We start from the raw sequence: 13,345 nt of genomic DNA on the forward strand, positions 1-13,345 counted from the left end.
AATGGCAATCGTACAATCCGTGTCTTCAATGTTTAAACAAAAGGACCTCCGGCACGGTAAGAACATTATTCCAAGAGTTTGAACTCTGCCAGAAAAGTCCATACCATTTCGTTATTTAATTCTACAGGATTACAGAATTCCTTAGAAGGATTTCATCCAATCTCGCGAGTGTAGTTAAACGTGACGCAGGATTCCAGATTCCTGTATTAATTCGCTATTAACGGTGATTTCAATTCTGTTTGTAATAATATCACAGAGTTTCTATTAATTCTGATCCATTTTGGATCCCATTTATGGTAGTTGCAAAGATTTATGCCATTTTTGAGGTCCACATTTCTTTGCCAGGGACGGGCATCTCTCTATCTTTAATCCCTCTACATAGAACGGATTCCCAACCGGGAATATGTTTGGTAATTCTATTTCACATTGGCATCATTAATTACTACAAGACAGAATTCCAGCAGAAGGTATATTCGAAATAAATGGACGTCGAGGGTAATTTTGGACCAGTATCTAAAGCTTTATTAATTACCCTCGAATGGATTAGAAGGGAAAATGATTTTGTTATCTTTATTTTCTCCTTGAAAGGACGGAATATTATCAGGAATCTTCGTGTTTAATTGTTCACACATCGCTCTTAGCCATTCCTAGTTGCCAATTACAGCAACATCCAAAGCGTAAAGAGCACAGCTGTCCTACAATATTAAATATTCCGAATAATAAATATTATTATGATTTACGATCAGCGATTATTGAATTTATGGCCGTTTATTTGGGATGGTAGTCTAACCATCCGTCACATGTTAAAATCCCACCATGTATAACTGACAATTAATAAATATTTTAATATTTAACAAAATGGAAGTCATATCATCTGTATACGAGATGAACATTAACTAACTTTATGCCAATGGTTCTTGGGTTTGTCGCACCATTTCATTATGCCGTAATTCACTATAATCCAGATAGCTCACGTTCCCAAATCATTCAGGACATGCCAGTAAAGAGAGATAAGCCGTAGAACACGGCAACATCCATATAAGCGTTTAAAAGAACATGGGTTCGTTTCATCAATAATTATAGGAGCGGTTTTGAACATAGGTCACAGAGTTTCAACAGTACAGAACTCCCGTTTAAAAACGTTGCCAAGGTACGTATTTGCTCCTCACGTATTTGATTACACAGCCCTTAAATAACTATTTTAAACAGAAGTCAAAGTATACCGTAAAGAGAGTTCTCATTCAAGCACACACCTCCATTGCCTAAGAATAGTGCGTGTTCTTCATCCATACTTAGACTAACTACCTGCATTAAGTCATATCATTCGGTAGCACAATTTACGACAAATAATATGAAAAAAAAGTCTTGGGATAGTTCATTGACCGTAACGGAATATATGTATTGCTGCCAGCGCCCCCAGCACACAGATATCCTGAACATGAATAAATACACTGTAGACGAAGTCCTACTGAGGGTCTTCACGTACTACTCAACGCCAAGTTGTTTGAGAATAATAAAAAGAATCACAATCAATGCCATTGCATATGCGGTTTGTATTCAAATAGGATGTAGGAGAGTGCTTGTGATGCGTTTGTCTTGTCCCAGCTTCTGCCCCTCCACTGGCATATGGTTCTGGCCGTATTGGGTTTCATCTACGTACAGAAAGATCAGCCCCGCCAAACATTTTGATGCGTTTAAATAAAATATCAAGCTTAATTTTATTTCATTTAAACAAAGTATCGACGCAGTATTTGCATTTAATTCCCAAACTTTAGATTGGTATTTTATTTCATTATCTTGTCACTGGTGATCTTTTGTTATGAGCGGTTACCAATTTGTATATTTTTGGAAAAGTCTTTGTTCGTGTGAACTATGTAGGTCCAACAATTTGCGAATTCTCGACAATTTGTCACGTTATATGCAGTTCTATAATGACTAATTAACTATCCTCATAAATTGGTTACTTGATAAATACCTGGTACAGCAGATTTCTTAATTGATTTAAGTGAACCCCATCCTGCCTTCAAGAGGACACGCAAACACTCGGAATGTTTGTAGAACAACATGTCATACTTTTGTTACAGTGTGTACATTACTATATGATCGCAGCGGCTCGAGTGTTTGGTGGCACATCATTTTCCACTTTAATTTGTATCAATGACAAAACCTCGAGTGCCACATTTGTTATAACAGAGCGATTTAAAAAGGTCCACGAACTTGAAGTGTAAATGACAGGCACGAGCATATGCCAGCTGAATCTTGTCACTATAAGTCATACATGTTATCAATCAATATATTTTTATGGAATGTAACACTGAACGCCAACCTTCTTTTACATCCATTTCCAAGGAATGTTCTGCAGAGTTCTCTTTATCTTCCAATATGATAATAAGACTCTTAAGTCTTGAATCTAGGGCGAATCTTGCAAGGATTCCATTTTGGAGAAAAATTGAATCGATTAATTAGTTTACACTTTAGCTGCACGAGAGTGTGGCCTTCGGAACAGGACAACCAAGAGAAAAACTACTGGCTCGGCTTGGTGACCACAAGCAAAACTCACTTGCTTCTGGCTTCGAATGTTTCTTAGTGTGATACTTTTAGATGTATGGGAGGTTTAACTTCATTGGGTGCATAAAACTCAAATTGATATTGATTTTGCGCAGTATCAAAATAGTTTCATGCTAAATAAGCGTCAAAATTAAAATGCGCCATAACAAGCATCCAAATCAAATGTTTGCACTTGCTTCTTTTTTATTTGGCAACACACAACAATAACTCCGGACAAAATAAAAAATATACAAGGCAACCATATGTGAGAATGTTAATGACACAGGCAGCACAAAGACAAGCTAAAATCAACCACAAGAATGCATAAACAGTACTAACAATGAAGCTGACCGAACCGATACAGGTCTCTCAGCCTTGTAAACTACATCATTCATTCAGCCTTGCCAACTACATCATTCCTTCGGCCTTGCAAAATACATCATTCCTTTTACATGTATATCCTTTTTTTCTTCTTTTTGGAACCAGTTCCAATGGCCAGTTCATAGGTAAGTATATACATTGCACCACAAACCTATTATGTCCTATAGCATTATATGTATGTGTTCTACTAGGCGTAAACTCGTTGCTGGTAAGAAATCATAACACAAACAAGCATGTTTGGAAATGGGCATTCATTAAAGTGCCCAAACAAGTGAATACAAATAAACATCAAATATATGAATTGGTTGCTTTCAAATGTGATTGCAAAAATGCTTTCAGGGAAACACCGCTAGATGTAATAAAATGGTATTAACAAGAACTGATTTGTAATTTCAATCGTTGTATATAGACATGTTTGATATTCTGAATGTACTGTGTTGAAAGGCTGCAAGAGAGAAAGATGATCGTGAAAATTCATGGTGATCTATTGAAACTGATTATGTGGATGAATGACAACTCTCTACTGTTCTTTTTAACAATTAATCACAAGGAAACGTTAAAAATTATCGTTACCTGTCACTTTACGCACACTTCATAGTCATTGCACAATTAACCCTTACTTAAAAGAATATAGTTAATAATTAAGAAGCCTTTAATGTCAAGGGTATGCATGTTAACAGTATGCCGTAAATTAAAGGCTTCCCTCTGACGGCCGGATGCCCTTTCCCCGTTATGACCATGCGCACATACAGGCCAGTGAATCCCTCTAACGTCCTTAAAGGGGCTCTTGTTAGAGACCATTTCAAGAAATCTGATTGCAAAGCCTTTGAAGTGACAGCCTGTTTATTAAGTTTTCGCCTCTTGATTGGCTACTCTCGCTTTAACAATTTAAACATCTTAAATTGTATACTAAATTTCAATAAAGATATTGAACGATCATGATTATTGACATTAATCATTTAAATAAGCTTTTTGTGATATCTTAATAAATGTAGTATATACATCTAAGTGGCTACTTATTATTGAATTTCAGTAAATAGTATTTCACATCTGACAAAATACTTGATGATATCGTGAAAAACGTCGATTAACTACTAAATATTTTCAAGAGCCTTCAGATTTATGGCTACAGCCACTTAAACATTTGAAAAACTCGAAAAAAATATTATCTTAGAACAAACCGATCGTATCAAACAAATGGCTTTTTGGACCACTGTCGCCTCTCTCACACAAGCCGCTATTTTGGAATGTTAACATTCAATTAAAATTGTTTGGACATCAATTTTCAGTAGCAGCTGGTACCTGTTTATATCAATTTGCTCGTCAGGCAGCTTGGATATATCAATTGTTGCTTTTCGAATACATTTTAAAATGGAGAAGTTACATCCACATATGAATTGTTTCAGTTTGGGTATGGTATTTCTGAAGGCAAAAGAAGTGAAGTGCTTATTGTGATTAGAAGCGCGTTTTAAGTCAACACAAGATGAGCCAAGCCAAGGTAGATTAGGAAGAGCGGTGACGATGAAGCTCCCGTCCCCCATGCGTACCGAATACTCCTCCATTGTTTCTTACCCGAATCCTGCGTAACAAATTATCCGTTTTACTAGTCTGCGTACCGAATGATGGCAGTGTTTAACATTTTGGATGATTAAAGTATCAGCACTGTCAAATCACACCACAACAAATACGTTTTTGCTTGATTTCAACACGCATTTGACATGAGAAACAATCATCATGAATCATTTATATTACTGAAGCACGCTGTATAGCATTTGTTAAATAGTTGATATTAATGTTTTCATGGAATGTATTTGCATTTGAATTCGAATTTCCATATGACCATAGCATTTGTTTTACCATTTGATGTAATTTTAAAAACAGGTGTCCACAATTCTATCCGTTTGATTGTATGTTTCTAGTTGAGAGAGTTGATGGGTAAGTGTTGCCCTCGACTCACCTCTATGCTGGGGTTATTTTTGCTTGTCCTCATATCAGCGACTTCACCGGCCTGAATGGTAAGCACAAGACACAACTCCGTGTGCATATACATGCTATCTCTGAAATTATGTTCCAAATGTTTGTACGGTCTGTTTTGTACATGCGTGTCGTTCCCCTGTCTATTCGCGTAATTCGTGTGCAGGTTTAGATATAAAATAATGTCAGCATTAATGTCTATATATGTCTCTCAACAACTTCATTATGTTTTAAGCTGAGTGTTTGTATAAGTCTATGTTATGGCAATGCGCGTATATTGATGCAATAAAGTTTGCACTTCCGAGTGCTTGACATATTAAAAAAATATATTCTATTAACCGACATTTGTAATTGTAATCTGTAAACGATTTTCAATCAGATCGTCTTCAAGGAAACCATACACATTCGTGTGCGTGTAATTATGATGGGTCGTACAAGAGCAGCATTCTAATTAAGCGTTTTCATCTTCTTGATTGTTTTAATAACTGAAGCCTGACGCCACTTTGGTTAATGATAAAACATTTAAGACCATTAATTAATTATGAAAATTGATAATTTATTAAGCCTATGTCACTTAAAAGAGTTATTTTGTGACAGTAAGCTGTAATGATGTCACTTCGTTTGAAGTTAAGGCGGCTCTATCAAATCTAAATTCTTGCTTTATCATGTAATTCGTCATGTGAAAAAATTGAAAACAATTTATGATTCGAGAAAATATTTGCTGTTTTTTTTTCCTTATGAAATAATGATTTCCCTTGACATTCATGGGAGTTAACAACAAACAATTAAATCTATTTTTAATGGGAAAGATGTTGTTTAAATGGATTTATTAGCCCCTTAGCAGCTGGCAAACCCGAGGATGAACCGGGCCTCAAATTATTTCAGATTATTAATATTAAACACGCCTTGTTAATGTACAATAAATTAAACGAAGTATACCTCTGGGTCTCAGAATACGTTATCTTATCTCTAAATTTCCTCTTATTATTCACAAAAATGGATCATTCTATGTGTGACCTGATGCTGAACCAAAGACTACCTACCTCGACACAATAAACCATCAATGTCTATGAAAAGTACAACGCTCCTAGACCTTTACAATGTCTTTGGGTAGGTCTGTTGTAACTGTCACACCTCAGCAATTAATTATTCCTTAAAGTTCACTTCTTAACGAAGTACTGACAAGGTGGAAAGGCTTTATTTAAAGTTAAACTAGATACAAAATGAATTATATATATCAACGGAATTAAATTTATACGACCGATTGGCGATTGACTAAAGGTAGTATTAATAAATCGCATGCAGGCACTTGCATGTTTGTTTTATTGGAAATTAAAACTCATGGTCCGTTGTAGCTCACGCACCCCTAATGAAGCCTTGACATTCGCTGTTGTTAGTGTCCCATCCATGTGTTCTTGAATATCAGTAACTCTGCTACCGAATGCGAAATGAAATATTTTATTCGAATTGTGTTCTCATTGCTCCCCTGTATTCCGTTGGTGTAGGCATAGGTTGCGCTGCACACGGAATCATTTTCAATGTAACTCAGTGACTCCTGAAAAAAGAAGAACTTAGACGTTGATGGCAATGACATATGGAAATCTGAACTGTGTTTACAGCCCTGAATAAATCGTATTTTTTCATTGTTAATTTGTTTTGATTGATACACGCAGGTAAACTACTGTGTTGTTACTGTAACACCGGAAGGCGTGCCCGAAGTGTCTTAAATGCTATTCTATCAAATAAATGTTTTATATTGAAAACGATCATTCATCATTTGGTTTTCAATTACGTTTTCACATTTAAATGATCGAGGAACTATGCAACGGTAGCTGCAATCACATGTCAAGCAGCCCTAAAACCTAATGCTTCATAGAACAAAATCTCAGTAAGATTAGGGGACGTGCTACAGAAGCATCTTAAGAAAATTTAAAATATCCTAACTTTGGTGTATCATTTCAAAATGTTATATTTCTTTGTAAAAAAGCTTTAAATTATTTAAAATATGTTTAAATTTATTTTAAAAAAGCAATTGCAGAATATATAGCTTAAGCATTACGCTTTGTACCAGTGCGAATATATAGCTTAGGCATTACGCTTTGTACCAGTGCGAATATATAGCTTAGGCATTACGCTTTGTACCAGTGCGAATATATAGCTTAGGCATTAGGCTTTGTACCAGTGCGAATATATATAGCTTAGGCATTACGCTTTGTACCAGTGCGAATATATAGCTTAGGCATTACGCTTTGTACCAGTGCGAATATATATAGCTTAGGCATTACGCTTTGTACCAGTGCGAATATATAGCTTAGGCGTTACGCTTTGTACCAGTGCGAATATATAGCTTAGGCATTACGCTTTGTACCAGTGCGAATATATGTAGCTTAGGCATTACGCTTTGTACCAGTGCGAATATATAGCTTAGGCATTACGCTTTGTACCAGTGCGAATATATAGTTTAAGCATTACGCTTAAAACCAGTGCGAATAAAACCGATAAGAACATCGTTGAATTAAAGGAAAGGGTATAATTTCAGCCTCTGTAACAGGACCCCAGTAATCCTCACTGCTCGATTTGTCACTTAGTTTTCCAGCATTATTTTTTCTGGTTGTTGAAACGCGAACAAAGTAATTAATTTAATTAATTTGCTTCAATAATAACCCTGGTGTCTATGATTTTCTTTTTAAAACTGAGAGTTTAAACATTTATGTTTTTAGTTTCACTTTACTTATAAGATAATAGTATTAATCTCTATTAACTAGACAGTTGAAATACAATAGCCAACTGAGAGGCTGGAGAGTATCTTTCGAGGGGTCTCGTGGCAAACAGGAATTACTACTCAAATATCTTTGTCAGCGAAAGTGGTAAATAAAAACACGTCATGCCGCGAAGATGCTATTGCTTAGATATTTTGACAACTTTATATTTTACAAATTTGATCTTTATTTTCTTTTCTTTATTTAATTGAGTATTTCTTTGTGTCAAATATATATTTGTTAATTTACCACGATTCTTTCTTTAGCATTGAACGAGGGGTTCTTAACCAAATTCTGTCACCAAGTATGCTATCGACAAAATCTCCAAATAACGGAGAGTCACTTCAACGAAGGAAACCGGTAATTAAGCAGATTGTATCTCTGTGGATAATACTATTAGACAGCAAATAGCTGTTTCGTCAAAGTGGTTTTGCTTGTCTTCAAAGGACAGCCACACGCCGAACGCCATGTGATAGGGGTTTAGCTGGTACATGCAGGTAAAACAACAATACCTCTGTGTGTTCTTATATTTTTATTTTAAGTGCTTGCAATATGGGGACTTCTTTTTTTGCTTAACTGAGCAGCTGATATTGATGATGAAAAAGTGGAAATGTTTCAATTTTCTGCGGTCTGTATTAGACAATCGTTTAAATTGTATGAAGTATCTCTATTGTGTAGTTTAACCTATGCTAAAGTAGGCAACCCGATTGTTGAAACAATACTGAATATTTGAGTTTGTCATTATGTTCATGTCTTAATGGTTCTCAACGTTTGCTTCAATCCAGGTGTAATCAGTATTTGAATGTTGAAAAAGAACAACGGCACTTCGGTATACATACGTGTTTCTGTAAAATATAATATACAGTAGGACAATTAATATTTAGGTTCAAAATTTGATTCATCTAAATTAAGGTAATCAACTATCTTTTTTACTTAAATTATTTTAAGTGAAAACTACTAATTTACCATATTTCATGGTCAAAAAATGAAATAAAAAATGATAAATGAATTACCATGCAATTTATAAAATAAATGTTAAAAGTCATTTGACGTGCTCACTCCAAGTGTATATAGTGCACGTATTGTTGTATTTTGATGGTCATTATCATGTATCATAATCACGGTTACGTAACATCAAAGTGACATTAACAGATACAGTGTCATTATAACAATATGCATTATCTAGTTATAAAATTATGTCTAAGAAATATGTAAATAGAACGGCTAATTGCATGTTTCTTGAATTCAAATGATCGTTAAGGTTTATAACTGTCAATGAAAAATGAAAGAACAAACTAATTCGTTTTTTATGCGTTAACATAACCCACTGCTATGTCTGATTTTCAATGTCAATGCCAACAAACGCAGTGTTCGTCGTCATAGATATTTAGCATATATTTTCATCCACAAAAGGAACAGGTTGCTTAGGGTAAAAAGGGCCCATTGAATTGGGCTGTGAAGAACTTGAACAATATTAATTTTGCAGAAAATGTTAGAAATTGTGCTAAATTCAAGCACACTTCCATAACTGTTCAGCTAAAAACCTGTACATCATATAAAGACACATTGTCTCGTTACATGTACTGTGCTTAAATTAACATGACAATTCCTTCAGTAATTGAGACAAAATGTAATGTTCCTGAAGTCTGTGTTGGTTGTGTGTCTCTCGTTTTGCGCGTTTAAGCCTTAAACATGGTCAACGTTATTGTTTGTGTATGCTGATGTTGTCGCTGTAGTTTTCATTGTGCTATTGGACTTAGACTGAGTAAAGCAGTACATCTGTACTTGTTTATTACAATGTTCATGGTTATGATATACATGTACGTTGATTTTGACCTAAAAAAATAGAACTGGTCATATTTGTTAAAAATAAACATGCTAATTTTGTTTCAATGTATCAACTTATTTTAATTAATCATTCAATTTCACAAGCATCATGAAATGACAAGTGAGACAAAGCAGTGACTAACTGTTTCATTCTTTTTCTCTTTGGCAGGTCAACATTTGTTTTGTTTATTTTGATTGAAAGTGACAACTGACATATTTGAAAATTCGAAATGTTGTTTTGTTATTCTTTAACTTTATTTTTACATTAATTAAAAACGGTTTCTAGCATTCTATACGCTGTGATTGTTTTAAATTTATTAATTGGTACCTTGGTAGTTATTTTTGAATATTCCTTTTGAAATGATGGATATAAATTAAAAATAGAACACCATTTAAGTCGTTACAATGATGCACTTACCGCACCTGTTAATAAAAGACTAAACAACTGAGACTGCCTTTTCCATACGAAAGTATAGATGCCTATTGTGCACAATAATATATTATCCTCAGACTTGTCTAATTGTATGACAAACATCTTCCCTTCATATTTTTACACCCACTTTACGTACTGTCGTATTTTCAAAGATATAGGACAAAAAACAGGCGCTCATCTTTCTAGCAAGATCGGAAGTAGAGCTACGACACAGCGTTTCCAGCATGGTTGGTAGATGATGTATGACACAGCCTTGCAAGTTCGGTAAAAGAGCTATGACACAGCATGTCCAACAAGATCGGTAGTAGATCGATGACACAGCCTTTTCAGCGAGATCGGAACCAGATCGGTAGTAGATTTATGGCACAGCCTTTCCAGCAATGTAAATAGTAGATCTGTGACACATGGCACAGCCTTGTCTGAGAAACATCCATCCCCGCAGCGATTGTGCAAGTCATTGAGGCATGCGCTACATATTAAAACCTCTAAATTATTATTCAAAACAATTAAGATGTCTATTCCGGCAATATATCAACATTGAAACAAATCGGTTATTGAGCAATTAAACACTTAAAAGTTATTCAAAATTTCACTTCAAAGATTTTCCCTTAGCCTTTAATGATTTATCATAATACTTCAAAATGAACAATTTACACACATTAAAGACATAAGATATGTACAATTAATAAACGATAAATTATTAAATGAAATTAGTTTGGAACAATAACATACCAAAGTGTTTATGAGGTATAATCTTGAACAAATATGCACTACACAATTCGGTATGGATCTTTTTAACTGATTTTGAAAGATACTTCATTGCACTTAAATTTGGAGTTTGTAGTTAAATTGTCTATGCAGTTATGACCCTAATTTCTCGAAACTTTTTAACGAAAGTCCCGTATAACAGGATTAAGCATAGCTCGCTATTTTTGTTTTCAATAATTTGCGTAGTATTTTCTTCTTTAAGAACTTTCATACTTTATATGTGAATTAAATTTATGATAATCACAATAAACCATGTTCCTTTCATAAAAGTTCAATTTAAGTATATATTTTAGCTATTTTGAAATAAGCTACTTAAGCCTGTAAAGCTTAAGAAGTTTCGAGAAATTGGGGCATGATCCTCTACGACAGTTGCACCATCACGCTGAGCACTTCACAAACGCAATTGGATATACACTTATGTATTTTCAAGGATCACCTCCAACACATAATCCAAATAAAGTGTCACAAAAATGGATTCGGAATGCATTTTTATAACTGGTGTTCTTATGATAAACTTTGTAGTTTTATTTTTTAGTTTGTAGTAAGGAGCCTATTTGGTAGTTTGGTCATAATACATGTGTCTGAATTGTTCCCTGTATTTTCTTGTGTGAAACAATTAGCAAACCTGCATCTTACTATTATAGGGGGACAACATAGTTTTACTCTTAAAGATGCACAAAAAAGTAATTTTATAAATAGTTAAGAGCTTTTATACCGGGGAATTAGTGACCACGTAGCTATTTATTTTATATCCCTTTTTTCTGTATCTATTCTTTTTTATCACTAAAGTCAAATAAATAAGAGATTCTTAAGCATTAAAATATATACGTTTTTTGTGTGTATATAACAAGTGTAAAACAACATTGTCCCCCTTTAAAACATGAATCTCAAACTGTTAAAAGGTTGAACATAAGCCACGTGTTGTGTATGTAATTATGGCTAACACACAAGCTATAATGTTTTATTTGTTTTAACTTATCTTGCCGATGTGACAACAAACCCATGCATATCTCTGAATATAATCTAGAAGTTCACCGATACACTAATTATTACTTGAACACAAAGAGAATCTCCACCTTTCCGAATGACTTTAACAGTTACACATGTGTCCTCTGGCAATTGTTTTTGGTGTTTGTCCTTGATATTACAACAGATAAATATGATTCACTTCTTATATTTATCTATTAAACATAAAACAATCTTTGTCGGTTTTCTTTAAAGATGCAAACGGAAATAATTGATTTTATGTATTGGATCATAAAAAGAAACGCCGTTCGGTCCTTCAAAGCTCCTAGAGGGATACACGATATATCAGATTGAAGCCTCTTTCCGGCGACTCGGTGTGAAAATATGGAAGTTGTTGATAATGAAAAGGACATATTCGTTAGATGCCTTTGACCAGTTGCTATGGCACGCGTGCTCTGTCGTTCGCGACGTCTCTCTTCTAATTAATTCTGCAATGGAACGTTGGCGAAATTAACAAAAATAAAAGGGTTGTTTGTCTCTCCCTAAACTTGTGTTTTGGAACTGCTCGACCCTGTCGAATAAAGTGGTGATTAAAATTCCCCCGGGTTAATAATGACAAGTGCTTTTGTTTTTGTTTTACGAATACGCAGTAACGCCCTCGGAGGGCACCCGTTGGCTCGAATTTCCAGTCTGAATGTTCGTTTCGACCTAGGCATTTATTTTTTGTCTTCTTAGGTGCAAAGGTCAAAATGGTATGAAATACTATCATTTTTGTGTGTGTGTTTTTATTTGTTATTGAAAATGAGCTGAAAATAAATTGAATAAATGCAAATGACTAATTTATCGTGCTATGTTTGTGGCTAAACCTTTGAACTTATTTTGAAGGTTTTCGTGATTGCATATTTTAATCATACTGTTTTTTGCATGTCTGTATTCAATTTTATTGTCATCTACGGTTACTTGAAAATATATCTGGCACGCGTGCATTCCACTAAAACTACATTTTTTCACCACAAATATTTATGTGATTCATACATAATGACTGGGTACATTGGATTTCTTCTTTGCAGATATCTTATACAAATTGGTCCAATGTCACATATCAATTAGCATTAAACACCGGTTTCTGAAATAATATCTTTCGAAAAGCTATATTATTTGTCGCTTTATTAATACGTCAAAGTGTCATGCTTAATAGAAGAACTATTTTTGATTCTATTATGGAAAATACGGTGGAATTAAATCAAGCAGATATTTAATAGCATGTTATTTTTGGAACACGTCAGGAAGTCTATCAACGCGTTGATATTGACGGGTAAAATTGAAATCGTTCAGATCTACAAGAGGTCTGATATTGAACTTTAAAAGTCAAGAAATCAAATTGATTTCATTCAATATCACCTGCCCTGAATTTGAAATTGCACTCACACGGTGCGATAGAAGTAGGTAGGTACACCAAGACACGTTTGCGTAATTGTAACTGTTGTTGAAATTTATTTAGTAGACAAAAGAACGCAACCAAATTAATAACAGGAACTTGAATATTCTGTATATCACATTTCTTAATTAATGAAACATGCATACAGCCTAATACAGGAGAAGTACGTCACGCGATATTTCTGTTAGCGAACGCCAGTATGACAGGATATAAACAATTACAAAGTTAAAGGCAGCGCAAAAAGGTGTCAGT

The sequence above is a fragment of the Mya arenaria genome, chromosome 2, assembly GCF_026914265.1.
Source record: "Mya arenaria isolate MELC-2E11 chromosome 2, ASM2691426v1".
NCBI lineage: Eukaryota > Metazoa > Mollusca > Bivalvia > Myida > Myidae > Mya > Mya arenaria.